Source organism: Hirundo rustica, chromosome 4 (genome assembly GCF_015227805.2).
Source record: "Hirundo rustica isolate bHirRus1 chromosome 4, bHirRus1.pri.v3, whole genome shotgun sequence".
Lineage (NCBI taxonomy): Eukaryota > Metazoa > Chordata > Aves > Passeriformes > Hirundinidae > Hirundo > Hirundo rustica.
The window spans coordinates 14,895,289-14,908,719 of record NC_053453.1 but is presented as its reverse complement, the minus strand read 5'-3'; positions in this window follow the sequence as shown (position 1 = coordinate 14,908,719).

The window sequence follows — 13,431 nt, the reverse complement described above, 5'->3', positions numbered from 1 at the left end:
TTTTCCTATGTTCCCATCAAATCTCAAAGCATTGCCTGGCTGAACTGAAATATAAATGACCAGCTTCAAAAGAACAAAGAAAACGCAGATGGGAACATCACCGATTTCAGGGGTAGCACCACCCTCAGGGTCAGTGCTGATCAGATGCCACCACATTGTTGGTGAGTGGGAGTAAGCACAGCATAGTCCTAGTGAAGGGCAGCAAGGGTGTTTTGTGTGCTGCATGTGGGATTCCTTCCTTCCTTACATGCTGCTCTGTGCATCCTGAGCTGCTACAGCACTACCTACTTACTACCAAGAGCATTATTTTACATTAGAGATAGTTGTGAAGGTGGGAATTCATCTTCCAGACATCTCATTGAAGCCACCTTCTAGTGTGAGCTGCTGGCTAGAGCGCTGCCTGTTCAGGCAGGGCATTCCTGGGCTGGGGAAGCCTCATATCCAAGACTGAGGCCAGAATGACCAGTGTTCGAGCTGATTTTCTTGGCAACCACTCTGCTAGCTAAATTTCAAAAATTTCAGCCCAATCCAGTGTGTTGCTAACTTGCTTTAAAATCTTGAGAAGCCTTGTGGAATTACCTTCTCTCTTCAACCCCTGGAGAAAGAAACAGTAATACCTGAAAGGAAAAGGAATTTACTTGCTGTTTATAGTAAAGAGTTGTATGTGTCCTTGCTAATACTGTATCAGAGCACATTTGCTTCAATAACAATGAGTTTTGTTCCCTTAATTATTACTAGGATGGAATTTTCTGCCTTCTTTTCTGAAACAAGGAAGAATAGTTTGCTTAAAATCAAAAAAAGAAATTAGGCCTTTGGCATTTTTCTTAAGAATTAAGAAAATATATTTGGGATTCTGGAAACAGCTGCCTGAGAGAAGCTTTAAGTTTGCCTTCAAGATAAATACTACTAATTTCACTTCTCCCTCCTACACTGCTTATAAAATATATATTGCTTAAATTTTGTGAGGCTGGAAGAGGGGGGTAGAATTACAATGGCCTGGTCTGGCTGTTTGCCTGACAGGAGGCCACAAAACTTTATCTAAGAACTTCTACCAAGGAAAAAGTTACTTTCCACTTATGTAAGTGAATCCTGTAGAGTTTAATATTTTGAAGCTGAAATGGAGCTCATCTTTTGAAAACACACTATTTAAAGCAGTCAAGTAGTGATGAATTTACCGTGTCATTAGATGAGCTTTTGCAGGGATTAATTACTTCTACTCTTAGGAACTTTTTCTCTCTAGTTATGATCTTTTTGCTACATCTGTGCAAAGATAATTCTCCCCATTTTCCTCTTCCACTTGTGCAGATAGGCATAATTTTTGCTGGTATGTGCAGCTCCCAACACAACAGCCTCTTAACCCACTGACCTACAGAGCTGTGAGAATTTGGCATCCCAGATTGTTTTCCCTAGCTTTATTTTCAGCAATAATGAAGTTACGATTAATATAATTGAAGATTTCTATAAGGAAGAAGTATCATCTATCTAGACCTGTGCACCCTGCTCTGTTTAGCTGAAACAATGTCTGGGGTACCTTGTTATGCATGGATACTCTTACTGTGAGGAACATGCTGGCTAGCTTGTACATGAAGCATCAGTTTTTGGTTTTTAAAGTCAAGCTAACAGAAAAATCAGTCCAAAAGAAATAGATTAACTATTCTTGTAACACTTGCTTTAATCTTTATTAGTGAAGTGGCTGGAGATACACGCAACAGTTTGCTTGCTTCTCCTTGGTTATGACTATGTTAATAGTAGCTAGGGCATGTGAAGTTTCAGTTCAGCTGAGCTGCTTGGCTGTTTCCTGTAGAGCTCCTTGAAGTTAAATGTTTGTGGAGGCAAATGTAATTGGTTGATGACTGTCTTGATCTCTAAAGCCGGAGCTAAGTCAAGTAGCTTGCTGTAGTATTGAGAGGTTGGCCGTGTTTGCCTTGAGACATAGCTTCTTTGTAGAGTTCAACCACAGGAAATTTCCTTTTCTGTTGAATTAAAAAGAAAGGTATTCAGATTATGAGAATTCTGTAAGGAAGCCTGCTTTTCTTATCCTTGTACTGCCTAAACTCAATTTCATTTGTCCTGATGGGGCTCTATGTACTCTCTAATACATGGAATGACTATGCTTGAGGGCTAGAGGACTCTAGGCATTGTTTTAAACAACTGTCAGATCAGCTAACTTTGCAGGAAGCCTTTCATTTTGAATAAAAATCACCACCATCATCAATTTGTGGGCTCATTCCTCTTGCACTTTCAAATCCTAGCATTATAATTAAAACTTCTTTGTGAATAAAGAGTCTTTCTGGTAAACAATTGTCCATCCTACTAGCAATTAAGTCTTCTATAAACTTTAGCATGCAGTTACAGCAAAGATCAGTTGAAGTAAGTAATTTGTGAATTAATCTGAATCAAATATGTTAACACCTGCAAAGATTCTACCTTGTTATTTAAGTCACACACAATAGAATACATGATGCTCTCAAACTTTGTTGCCCATCGGTTTGTCAGAGAATTAGCAAGCAAGAAAAGCCTTTAAAGTCAGTCCTAACATCTAAGTTAACTGATAATCTGCAGTTACTTGGCAAAAAACTAGCCTGTCAAAATCAGCTTGTAGTCTCTTTCATAAGAGCTTTAAAAGATTTCTGGGGGTTTTGCTGTGATGGATCTCATGATAAATGTTCTTCAGCGCTTTTTGTGTTTTCTTTCACGATGTAAGATCCTCTTCCCTTGACGTGGCTTTGTTGCCTCTTGGATAAAAAAAATTGGTTTGGATGTCTGTTTTATTACATTAAAGAAGCGTTTATGCTTTAACATGAGTAGTACTTTGACCAAATGGATCTATACCCTGCAGTCAAAATGCTAACAGTGTGTATTGACAGAATATATTCAATACTTTATTTTCTCATTAAATCTAGCATAAAGTAGACAGGATAATTTGGTATCAGATTTAATCTTTCATGTTACTCTGCAAATGTGTAGATACTGACAATTTGTTTAGTCCTTTGAACATATACTTCCAAGGCAGAGTTGAAGAAGGTAATTACAATTCAAGTCTCTTTTCCATTACCCACACACTAATTTAATTGATATTGTAGTAAGTACAACTTCATGAGATGGATCTATTTTCATTTCAACACTGCATTCTCCAAGGACATTGGAGGATATAAATCAACAGAAACTACACCCTGAAGAAATAATAACACTCTCTGGAAATGCTTCATCTGTGTGCTCTCAATCTTACAACCTGGAAGAACAGGCATAAAGACCTTACAGATTTTTGGATTTGTATATTCAATAGAACGTATAATGTTAAAAAATAAAGTAAAACTCAGGGCAGTGACTACTTGTGGATTTTTTTGTAAAACTACCATCTGATATTTGCAATAATGGAAAAATACAAGGAATACAAAGCTGAAAAGATTTGACAGATTTTCTATTGCCGGCTCATATAAGGTAGAAAGCAGCTGTGCACCAAATCTGAAAAGGTGGATCTGTTTGTTCATGTGCTCATCTGCATTTTTATAACCCTAAATACCTTTATCAATCTGATATTTTCCTTTGAATCTTCACTAGGACTTCTGTATTTTGATAACAATAAAAGAAAAAATGGTAGAGTATTCCTGGTAAGTTGCATGGAGGAAAAAGCTAAAAGTAATGCTATGTGCATTACAGGAAGCTTAGGCCAGGAATAAATTCCATTTTAAGGGCCCCTCAGCCTCCACTTTCATCTCTTTCTAGGGTGAGTGATCCCATTCCTCCCACCATAGGCTGTAACTCTTTTTGCTTGGCTGTTCTTCCTTTTGTGCCAGCCTCTCTTCTCCATGTAAGCATGTGCCACAGGCTGTTCACATTGTATCTGGCTTTGTCCCAGCCACCCTGGCATGCTGAGACTGTTTCTTTACCTCATTCCTGCTGCTGAAAAACAAAACTCAGTGTTCATTTGGGCAAGGATTTCAAGAGATGTAAATGTAGGCTGTGCATCATCATCTTCATTGGGTTGACATCAAAAAGACTGGCCCAGGAAAAGGGGTGTGTGATCATCCTACCTTGGCTATCAGCAAAATTTGCAGTGTGAAAGTTTTGCTTGTCTTGATTTTCCTAGTAGGCCCTCTTCAGATGATTGATCTTTTTCTATCTGGGGTGAGCTGATAGCCTCTTTGCCTTGTCCTGAGCTAATGTAACAAAGCTCTGAGCTCAGCAGACTGTGTTGTGCCACCTTCAAGAAGCACTAAAGACAGCCATAAAATTGCATGTCATTTGTTAGCCTAGCCTGGCCTCCTCCTCTGAGATGTTGCAGCATCAGCATTTGTTCAGCCTGGGAATGGATGGTGAGACAGGTTCCCTGGTGGCCCGTTAGAGCTTGATGTCCTTCAAAATGCGTGAGTGCAGCTGCTGATAGTGGTCAAATGGCACTCGAGAATGGCTTTTCCCCCTAATTTCCAGTCACTTTCTTCTTTTTGCATTTTGTCTGTGATATGTGACAAACTAGTGTCATTGCCTTTCCTCTTAGTGGTTAAGGACATTTTTCTGATTTTTTGTATGTTGCCTTTATTTTCTCCCCGCATCTCATGGCTTTTTACAAAGCTTTTTTATAAGCAGACAATGAGTTATTTACGTAGAATCAGTCTTGTCCTCTTGTTCTATACTTTATTTATTTTGTAATACTTAAAAATTGCTTTGGATAAACATATTTCCAATACATGGAACCCAACAAAAAATTACTGCCAGTGTTTATTGAAGGAAATGTATTGGATAGCTTTCTTTCTTTGTAGCTATTTAAGAAAATACAAGTCCTCATGGAAGGAAAAACATTAGACTGAAGGGTAATCTTTTATCATTAATTACAAAGAGATTTTGTTTTAAAATAAAGTTGTAAAAATTAACCTTTACATTTTGGCTTCAATCTAAAACACAGATTGGATTCATTCCCCTATTGGACAATGAGAGTCAATAATTCCTACTGCTCCTATTAAACCTTCTCTTTATCATTCAAATTAAATAAATCACTTGCAAATAAAATATAAATGAAAATAGATTTTTCTAGAAAAAGAAGAATCCAAAGTGGGTGGATGAAGAAGAGAAGCCTGAGTACTATGTGTTTATCAACAGCAATCTCTCAGTTTCCAGGTTTCTAGTAAGATGGCTTCTTCCTTCTGAAGAGCTCCTTGGCAGGAGTGAGCGGTGGTGCCATGATCGGGCTCAAGAATTCAAGACAACTATTGTAATACTTTCTGTATTTCTTGAAGAGCTGAGCTCCTATCAGCTTTTGCTTTTCTGGCAGTGTGGCCTCTTTGCTCCTTTTCCTTCACAGAAACTTAAAATAATTGCTGACAGTTTTAAACCTGAGAGCAGGTAGGTGACCTATGCATGAAAGCCACAGTGCTGAGAGCTCCTGATTCAAACAATGATGGTTTTTGTTCTTCATCTCACCTATTACTGTACAACATGGATAATAAGGAAAAAGCTGAGACCTTGGCACTGACTCTGTCATTTCAATTTTTCAGTTCATTACATATAGGGCTGTGTTGCTCTTAAATAGCCAGTGTTTCTTGAGTGTGTTACTATTGGAAACTTGCTGCATTTGATTTATAGCATTTCTGTAACACAAAGCATTCCTGCCTCAAAAAGTAATAATCTTCTGTCCAAATGAAAATAAAATGCTGCTATGCTTGGAATTAGGTATTGCCTAAGCAGAACATCCTGAAAGATGTTCCTTTATGAAGCTGCTGCTTGTTTCTTTTTTTCCCCTCTCTTGGTGAGTATGAGATTTTCATTACAAAATTACAAGTGGCACATGTTGTAGTAAGTCATATCTGCTCTACAAGTATCTGTGCTAGCCATAAATATGACCCAAGGCATATTAGTCAGCCATTAAGGATCACTTGTCAAATAAAGCCTGTCTGCAGGAGGACAGAAAATGCTTACTGGAATTCAGTGACTGTCAGGTGTGGTCCCTGCTGACACTGCCACTGCTTCTCCAAAGGCATGTTAATTAAACAAGATGCAAAGAAAATAAATCTGTCATGTTCTTGTGGTCAGAATCAAGGGAGAGGTAACAGATGATGACTTAAATGGTTTCAGAAAGCTTTGGTTTGTTTTTGTTTTTAAATAAATTGTTCAATAGATACCAGGTTCATTGAAAATAAACTGAAAGGGTACTTTTACTTTATCCTTGTGTTTACTTCCTCTGATACTGCAGAAGCCCAGAAGATAATGGGCTGGTGTGTATGTCTCAAACGCTGATAGCTGGTTGTGTGCTTATACTGGCAGGTAAAGGACTAACCAGTTTCCATGGCAAGTGTGTAATTTACTAATAAACTCTATATATTTTGCAGATCCTCTGACTTTTGTCTTTTTTTTTTCAAGTGAGCATTTATTAATCTCAGGAGCTCCCTTCTCCTTAAGGATGGGATGTCACAGGATATTAGACATATCACAGTATCAGGAGCTGTTCCAAGTATATCCATCTCTCAAAATAAGTGACTGTGCAGCTCAGGAAAAAGAGCTTTCTGATTCTGTTGGATTAAAAAAAAAAAAAAAAGAGTATACTCTTCCTCAAACTTTGGTTACTAAAATCACACAGATTTTGATCCACCTGGCCAGAGACAAAATATTGTAATTGAAGCTGATAGTGACACAGTCACTACAAGTCCTACAGTTTCACTGTTAATGTGATGAGCATCCATTAGAATCACTTTTCTGAAGACTAACCTGTAAGGACTTCAAGGATGTTGCTGTATTGGGCTCAAACCATATCTAATTTATGTATTTTATTGCAGGTTCTTGTGTCGACCCTTAAATCTAGTACCAACCATAGTACAAATGCAATGTGCTATAATTGAAAATTAATTGTGTTTTCATTTTTATTTCTCTTTCAAAATTATGACTCCCCTTGACTGCAATGTATGCCAAAAAAACTTTGCTAAAGTATTCTTTTTCTACAGAGTACAGCATATCTAAAATAATAAAGAATTTGTCAATAGCATCAGGATCCCAGAGGATAACTTAGGTAACTCTAAAAATTATATTCCTAATATAAAATAACAAATAGTTGCAAGAAATATGGATTCACATATAAATGCTGCCTAGTAACTGGGAGTCTATATATATGCATTAAATAACCTAACAGAGTTAGAAGATTGCAAAGTTATCAATTACTCTGGTGTCTGCAAATTGATTCACTATTTTAGTTACAAAGCCTATAATTCACTTTGGGGGAAGAGAGACAGTCTTTGTGTGGGAGATTAGTATTACAGTAAGTAGTACTTTGGATGTTCTGTTTTAATCATTCACAGAACAGTGGAAAAAGTGTCCTGTGTTGTGTTGTGTCATCATATCTACAAGACTTAAAAACCACATTTCCAGAGCTCTCCTTAAAAGTGTGAAGGTAAACACCGTGTTTGATGAAAATGTGTGATTAAGGCTGGGAGTTTATCAGGGAGACATGATTTTTTATCTCTGTTTTTCTCATCTATGCAGTAAGGATGAAGAGAGGAGTTGTCATTTTGGTATTCTTGCTAGCGAGCACTTACCCGCTGTGCACCGCGATTGCCCTCGGGTGCAGGAGGTGCCGGCCCTGGAGTGGGGCTCCTGCCCCGGGGGTGCCGCCTGCGAGGCCCTGCCTGGGATGGGGGAGGCACTGACCTCTCCTCGGGAGAGCTGGAAAGAACTGAAAGTCCCTCCTGGCCTTCACCCCAGTGCCCTGAGGACCACGTTGGCTTTGCTGCAGGGGGTCAGGGGAGGGATACAGGGGCTTTCCTGGGGCAGGATTTCTGGGTGAAAGAAGCAGAGAAGGTGTGTTTTTAAATTACTTCCCTATTCCAGCATGCCTGTTTTCCATAGGTCTTGTCAAAATGAGTTTTAAATAGTGTCAGACAGTTTATACAGACTAACGAAAAAACCCTGTGTTGATGTTGGCACTGGAGCCACTTTGTTTCTAAAGGCTGTTCACTGAGGTTGGGGCGCTGCCACGGCCACAGGCACTGGCCTGAACCGATGATGGTAGATTATAAAGTGACAGGAGAAATAGGTCAGAAGGAACATCTACCTGGGAAATGAGTCATGCCTTGTCTGAGTCCACAGCACAATTTCATGCTGTCTTTAAGGTCCCAAGTCAGGGAAGGAGATGGAAAGCTGGTCTTGGTGTGGTCTGATGTGGCCACTGGTGACAAGCGAGCCTTCTTCAGGGGCATTTGGGGCACTCAGGTCAGCGAGTGCATTTCTGGATTATTGCAAAATCTGAAAGTGGCATTTTACTGTAAGTGTTTGATGAAAAAGAGAAGAGGGATATCCCAGAGGTCAGCCTGAATTTGGCAATTACAATGTCTCTTCTGCAAGCCTAAGAAGTCAGATCAGCTTTGGCCAGGGACTTGGTTACCCATGTTTAAATTAACTCTGACAAATTCTAGATTTCTGAAATGTGCTCAAATATACACAATTTTTTTTTCTAAGACCATCTGTCTGAGTCACCATGAATATTTGGCTGCCTTTATTGTAGCGGTACTACGTGTCACCTCATTTCAATGCTCATCAAAATGCTCTGGGAAATATCCCTACTACAAGGCTGGCTAAAAGCCACTCCTCCTGCTCTTGTTTGCTCTAGTTGAGCCTGTGGTTGCAAATCTAAAATAAGCAGTCTGAAACCAGCTTTTCTTTGATCTTCAGTGAAGCACATCTCTTCCAGTAAGAGTCAAAGGCTGCATGTCAACTTGTAAACATGAGAAATTGAAGGGTGGCAACTGATTCCCAAGCAATACGGGTAAGGAAGACTGAATGTACCCACAGGCCATTTGCTGTTATTCTGGTGAAGGTCTTCGAAAGAAGAACTTATTTCTGCTGATGTTGGTACTTGGTGTTGTTTATTTGCAAGCAGCAGCAGCAGGGTTGTAAAGCCATCTGTTTACAAATTACAGTTTTTAACATGGGCTTAATCACTCAACTCAAGAATGCAGTAACAAACTATTTACATCTCTGTGTCTGACAGAAATATGTGCTCCTTCCATTCCCTCACACTCCCTCCCTACTTGCTCAGCATCTCCTGTTCTGAGATGTTCTGACCAGTCTGTTCTACTAAAAATGCTCTGAAGCAGATCACTTAACATTTTACTTGGGGACTCAGAGCAGGGTATTTGCTCTTAAAAAGATGTCATTTGTCACTGGCAGCTGTCAGGTTTACCAGATCCTTTTGAAAGGTGGTTTCTAAGCTGACTCCAGTATTCCGGCACTGCAGATCTTGCAGAGCATGCAGCTACAGTGCTCATGTCACACTCTGCTCATTTAACGCTTTCAAAACCTGTGTGTGCTATGTTTTGCATGTTTCCATGCATAGCTGCACTTGGTGCATATTCTTCCAAATATCTGGCTGCCTCTGGGTGTACCAAACAGGACGAGAGTCACAACAATTTCTGTGTTCTGATCCCTATGGTGAGTTTTCTCCCAAAGAGCCACGGGTGCTTGTGCCCCTTGGGATTCTCAGTGACAGTGGGAGTAGTAGCCAGTAGTACAGGCTTCACATCCCACACTCTGCTAGTTCAAAGATTTTCTGAAGTTTTTTTACAAGTAGTTTTTAGATTAGCCAGTGGGCATCTAACACTACAGGTTAGATGTGTGTTTCTTTGGAAGCAAAGGGTTCCATTGAGCATGTCTGTAGACAATGCAAAGGTCTAATGGAATTTACACTCTGTGCCGTGCATTGAAACATATTCAAAAAACTGTCTGTGCTATCTGTCCACAAAGTCTTAAGATTGTATTTGGATTTACTTCTGGAACATGCAACAGTGTGGAATAATTTAAGTGGATTTGACCCCCTTGCCTGAAAGTGCCACTTGTATAGACTGACAAACAGCATTTTGATAGTATGTCCTTTACTTGTATTAGTTTCCCTCCTCTTCTTTTTATTGCCCTTAATTTCCTTCTCTTCTACCTAAACTCTGAAGGAAACTTTTGCTGAAATAGGTAGTGACCAGGATGACCAGTAAAATGAGTCTTAGCACTCAGATGGAGATGTCTAGTCCAAGGGTACTCTAGTTCAGCCGCCTCTAAACCTTACTTAAATCTCTTCGTATAAGTAATAATGGAGTTTAATCACACTGGTTTCTTGTAACACCTCAGTTTAATTATTTTATGTTAGCAGTAATAGTATTATGCAGCTCCTTTACTTGAGCTATCACACCTTTAAATATGTGGAACTTCTCTGCAATTTAATGAAAGGCAAGTTTGAAATCTCAACAATCATTATTCTCTGAGAAAATTAAATATTTTGTCAGAAATTTTGTCCATCAGCCCTGACCATGACAAGAGACTTCAAAGCTCCTGTCCATATTTCTCTTGACATTAACTATTTGTGAGTACAGTGATTTGTGCAACATTTGTTGTATGATGGCACTGGATCACCAGTCTGGCTGATTGGGTGAGCAGTGACATTGGCTTAGAGGGAAAATACACAGGTGCTTTCACAGATACAAAGCCAAAGTAGAATTCAGTCGAGTAACTCATTAAAAAGAAAGAGAGAGAGTGAGAGAGAGAGAGGGAGAGAGAGAGAGAGAGAAAGCAAAGAAAAACTGCAGGTGGAATGAAACATAATGCAAAGGGAAGACCCCTATATTTCTGGGGTCACCCAGTCTAGCAAGTATTATTCATTTGTGACAGAATCCATGTAGAACCTGAGGAGGTGAAAAGACCAGAAAATATATACTGTATGTGTCAGTGTTTGCACCATTCAGTGTCGTTCCACTACAACAGACCCTGTAATGGGCTGTATTATTTATGTCCTCCATAGCCCTGCTCCCAGCAAAACAAATGCTATCCTTGAGTAATCAGAATATTTATACCGCAGGTCCTCAGTAAGGATAGATAAAGAAGTTTAGTGCTTTAAAGAATATTTGAACTTTTGAGTTCAGAATTTCATTAAATAGTTTAAAATAAAAATAATTTGTTCTTATGCCTCAAACCACTAGTTAGGGTTTTTTTTTTAAAAAAATCTCTTTTAGATTAATTTATTTCCCATTGGACAAAATGTGGGAAATGCCACCAAGAAAAATATCGTAATTAAATCAGTGATTTCATTGTATTAAGAATCCCCTGCTTTCTCGGCTGTTTATTAATGTTTTTCATTTCCAAGCTTTGGCTTCTCCCAGAGTCACCATCAATGACTTAAGAAACTATTTTGTAGCAGAAGGACCAGCATGCATAGGCTCTCTGGTCTCCTCGCAAAGGCCACAGAAGCAACGTGTGGCTTTCAAGTCTTATTGTTTTTACAGGTAGGAAATAGGTGAGGTTTAGTAACCATTACACACCTCTGGAAAAGCAGCAGACAAAAAAACCCTTCCTAAAAGGGGACTAACAAATAAACAAAAAAGCTGAACAGCTTACAGGGATGGATAAAGCCTGGGAAACTCTTTCTGTGAGCAGACACACTCTCAGCTCAGATGTTACAAAGGACTCTCTAGTTTGAACTGTCAGAGAAATGGATCAAACAGCACAGTCAGAAAAAAAGAAAAGGAGCAGCAGGGCATGCACAAGATCAGATTTAGGCAAGAACAGAATTGCGATGATGCATCAATGAAATGTAGTAACTTAAAAAGGGATTGCCTGGTGAAGGAAAAGAGAGACAACCAGGTAGCATCACTTCAAAGTCCTTTATAATCCTCTTTCTCTTCATGTCCTGCAAGTAAGGATGCATACTGCTTCCTATATGGTAAAAGCAGAAGATTTCAATCCCATATTTATATCTTGTGGTGACAGGCAGGGTCTTTGAGAATGTGCCTCAGTCCCGAGGGCACTCATGTCCCTGCCCGTGGGCTGGGAGCCCATCTCAGCACAGCCCAGGGCCACCAATCCCTGCCCCAGGTGGGCTGTCAGGGCCTGCTCTTCAGCCCTGCCACAGCCTTGCCTGAACAAGAGAATTAGGGTTGGGGGTTTTTTTGTTTACTGAATGAATTTCAGAACTTCTTTGGGCTTTGAGGGGGCCAGGATGTGGCCCATGGCATTGTGCCAGTCACCTACTGTATGTTGTAGCAGGTGATCAATTGAGCTCAAAACCAATGAACTTTTTGAGCATCTTTTTTCCATAATGCATCTTTGGTTTTTAAAAAATGTTGTCTTGAAATAGACACAGCCTGTAGCATGTATCAAATATGTTTTTCCAGCTAATCACCAGTATCTGATTGCTGATACTGTCAAAGATAATCCAATATATATTAGTTGTCTTTTTGATATGCCATGATGGGGGAGTTTTGTAATCTTTCCTCTATATACCTAAAAGGGGTATGTTTTTCACTGCTGATTGAAATGCTCCCTGAATGCCAGAAATGCACTCATCAACATTTCAAGTGATGTATTTATCTGAAGTAGTTTCCTTCTGATAATTTCATTTGATGAATCAAAAACGCAGCTTTCAAATCCCTGCAAATCAAGACAAGAATTTTTGGAGAACATTTATAAAGGCAATATTGGGGTCAGATAAACTAGCCTTGATTCCTAGTGGATGTTTTATTTTCTTTTGATGTTGCCACCTTATAGCAGCCCATTCAAATCCAACATCCACTTATTACAGTTCACTACTCAGCAAAAGATAAGCTGTAATGCTCATGTGAAGAATATGGCCATTTAATTCAGCTGGCTGCAGCACACAGGGACTCCATCAAGACTGCACAAAGGCACAAATCTCTCAAAGCTTTTACCACTAAACTGTCAGCAAGAGAGTTGTCTTTTGTTTGTGGTGGTTTTTTGTTTTGGTTTGTATTTGTTGTTGTTGTTGTTGTTTTGTTGGGATTTTTTTGCCAGTGGGAGCCAGTTATTTGAACAAAGCTCAGTCTCTCCTTCCCCCTGCTCTCAATATTTTGCTTCCTCTCCCCTGCCATTGCTTCTACTCTGCTTTATCTAGAAAACCATCTTCCAGCATTCCCCACAGACTTTATTATACTAAAAGGAGGGAAAATAAACATTTCATCTAACATATTTGATAGGTGCAAATAAATCTATGAATTTATTTGAAGTTTCCAGCAAAAATAAAGTGCTTTGGCTGGATAATGAGCGATCGAAGACAGTAAACTTAGAATATTAAGCTAGAAATCATAATTTATAGCCTGGCTTCCTGTAAACACAATTACTGAGATATGCAGGTTGATTTTATTAACTTCCAAAAAACTCCAAGGCAGATGAAAACAAAAAGTAAGTGCCACAAATAATTCTAGAATTTTTTTTCATTTAAAATTACTTAAAAACTTAACGAGGTCCCAGCAACAACTGATAAAATAAATTGTACTTAGAAAATGTTACAATACTCTTTCTAGCTGCTCTGTCAAAATAGATTTCAAGTTGCCAGGAAAGACAACCATTGCCCTTCCAGCATTCTTTGCTGTGCCTTTATGTGCTGAAAACCAAAGGAAAAGGTTTTTTAATCTTTCCTTGAAAAAAAAAAGAACTTCAAGAGCAGCACTGTTG